Source organism: Cynocephalus volans, chromosome X (assembly GCF_027409185.1).
Source record: "Cynocephalus volans isolate mCynVol1 chromosome X, mCynVol1.pri, whole genome shotgun sequence".
Taxonomy (NCBI): Eukaryota; Metazoa; Chordata; class Mammalia; order Dermoptera; family Cynocephalidae; genus Cynocephalus; species Cynocephalus volans.
This window is the reverse complement of record NC_084478.1, coordinates 157,226,823-157,229,962: the sequence shown is the minus strand read 5'-3', so window position 1 is coordinate 157,229,962 and position 3,140 is coordinate 157,226,823. Positions and strand designations below refer to the sequence as shown.

Genomic DNA, 3,140 nt, shown 5'->3' with positions numbered 1-3,140 from the left:
GAGGATAATTGCAGAAGAAAAATTATTGAGAAAGCAAGAGGGGTATTCAGAGCACTAGTAGATGGGATCCTTAGTAAATGAGGAAGGGTTGGACTTACATGAGAACAGGTAATGTTTATACATTGTACAGAAAAGAAGAAAATAATTATGGTATGGTGTGGTTACAAATCCAGGCAAGATGTTGAATTTAGCAGTGAAAATATAAGGGTATTCTCTCTTGATTCTTCTATTTTCTCAGTGAAGGAAGACATAAGGTCATCAAATGACAGAAGTGAGAGGGTGGGGTTTTGAAGAATTGAGGACAGGATAAGGTGTCGAATAGTTGGTTTCACTAGTGCAAAAAGACACATAGTATGGGAGGATTGCTGATTTGAAATACATGGTCAAGAATTTAAGGTGAGATTGACCTAGCCTTGTAAATTTCTATAGAAACACCCATTGATATGTACAGGAACAAAGTAGGAGGATAGTTAGGCTTAACAAGGGTTGCAGTTTTGCTACGAAAGTACTAGGGAGAGAGAGTGGGTAGGGAGATGACGATGATGAAAGTTGTCATAATAATGATGGACTATCAACTCAAAATTGGTAAGAAATGAGGAAGTGAGGCATGAGAAGGGAGGGTGATGGTGAAAAGTGGGAGAGTTAACATGTTGGAAGTCTGAAAATTGAAAAATTGTTAAGTTGGAGTGTTTGTATCTACACATGTATTTGAGGGAGGTATTTTGGCAGGAAGGATAGGTAGTGGTAGCCAAAGAGAAGTTTGTTTTAAAATTAAGATTTCAGGGAAAATAGGGATCTTGAGGTTGTTCTTAGTGAGCCTGTGGTGCAGATCTGTGGGACCAGCATCTTAAAGATAGCCACAGTGGCTGAAAATGGTAATAATGAATAAATGGCTGCTCTGGAGGCCAAAATCTGTCATCAAATTTAGTATTATTTTGGAGACTTCAACTTGCCACGGGACAAATTTTTAAAGGAGCAGATCAAACTGGATGAAGGCTGGGTACCTTTGGAGATAATGATAAAATTCAACAGGTTAAACCATCTAACAACAGACTTTAATGTAATAGTGGAAGCATTGAGCAAATCCAAGGCAATCAGTGAAGATAAAACTAAAATCAGAAAATCTCCAAGCAAACCCATCCCTGAAGTGACTGATGAGCATAAAAATGATGTAAAAAACAGGTCTGTATATATTAAAAGCTTCCCAGCTGATGCAACCCTTGATGACATAAAAGAATGGTTAGAAGATAAAGGTCAAGTACTAAATATTCAGATGAGAAGAACATTGCACAAAGAATTTAAGGGGTCAATATTTGCTGTGTTTGATAGCATTGAATGTGCTAAGAAGTTTGTAGATACCCCTGGCCAGAAGTACAAAGACACAGACCTGCTAATACTTTTCAAGGATGATTACTTTGCAAAAAAAAAAAATGAAGAAAGCAAAATAAAGTAGAAGATACTGAAATGAAATCTCTAGAAGAAAAGATTGGATGCTTGCTGAAATTTTGGGGCAATTTAGATGATCAGACCTGTTGAGAAGATTTGTACATCCTTTTTTCAAATCATGGTGAAATAAAATGGCTAGACTTTGTCAGAGGAGCAAAAGAGGGAATAATTCTATTTAAAGCAAAGGCCAAGGAAGCACTGGATAAAGCCAAAGACGCAAACAATGGTAATCTGCAATTAAGGAACAGAGAAGTGACTTGGGAAATACTAGAAGGAGAGGTGGAGAAAGAAAGCATTGAAAACAATCATAGACGATCAGCAAGAATCTCTAAACAAATGGAAGTCAAAAGGTCGCAGATTTAAAGGAAAAGGAAAAGGAAATAAAGTTGCCCAGCCTGGGTCTGCTAAAGGAAAAGTACAGTTTCAGGGCAAGAAAACTAAATTTGACAGTGATGATGAACATGATGAAAGTGGTGCAGCTGGACCAGGAAAAGAACAAGAGAAGAAACAGACAAAGAAGGACCTGCATCAAAAGAACAGAAAACAGAAAATGGTGCCAGAGACCAGTAGTTTAGTAAACAATTTTTGTGTTCATTTTAATTATGTTCTAAGCTGCTTTTGTCTTTGGAGGCTTTTAAAAAGAAAACCGAATTAGGTCCACTTCAATATCCACCTGTAAGAAAGGAAAAAATTTTTCGTTGTTTAACTCGTCTTTTTTTGTTGTTACCTAAAAAATTTTTTTAATGTATGCTTGTGTTATTTCAGATGATTCAAATATCAAAAGGAAGATTCTTCCACTAAATTGCCTTTGTAATATGAGCTGTATTAGTACACATTAATAAAATATATACTATTAAAAAAGAAAACATAAAATAAAATTAAGTTTTCAGAGTTGGCATAAGGTTTGAGAGTAACAATGTCTAGAACACGGTCATTAAAGTAAGTGGCTTAAGTGTCAGCACCACACTCTCCCGAGTGAGCCACGGGCCGGCCCTAAGTGGCTTAAGTATGATGGAAGAAAATATCATGAAAGATTGGAAAAGCCACAAATGTTGGATGAATGTCCACATAGATGTTGAAGTTGCCAAAATGGTGGCAGTAATAAAAGTAGAGAGGAGGACTGATTCAGGAGCTGGAGCATTTAACGAATGAGAAGAACTGACTGGGAAGCCAGTAGATGAAAGGCATAAGGAGGGGTAGCACATGGCATGAGCTAATAGTGTGAATGTCACATGAGCTCTGGAATTTGAAGGAGAAAGAAGCAAATAATTTGTTAGTGACAATGAGGAACAAAGCAGCCACCTATTTCCCCTCTGATCTCTGGGGTATTTGAGGAAAACTAGTGTTCACTTAAGAAGACTGCTGGGGAAGTGATCTCCTCAGGGCAAATTCATATTTCAGTGACAACAAGGGGATGAGGGGAACATTGAGAGAAGAGTTTGAAACTAATTGGGAGTTTCTTAATGATAGACTGAGTTACAGAAGGTAGAGAAGAAGGGCTTATGACGATGAGAGAGTTGGGGCCAATTTTGTTACGTGTAGAACAATATGTGGATAAGGGTCCAGGTAATGATGGATAATCTGCAAAATGGTGACTTCAGTAAAAGTTATATGATGAGATGAAATTAATCCTGATGGTCTCAAAAGAAGGTGACTAACCAGTTAAAGCTGCAGTCTACAGTATTTATCTGGAA

The 3,140-nt window shown here is 37.3% G+C and overlaps 1 pseudogene; it reads left to right on the top strand.

The window, feature by feature from the left end:
- Positions 1 to 533: 533 nt before the first annotated feature.
- On the top strand, positions 534 to 2,016 carry LOC134368495 (lupus La protein-like; annotated as a pseudogene).
- The last annotated feature ends 1,124 nt before the right edge of the window (positions 2,017 to 3,140 follow it).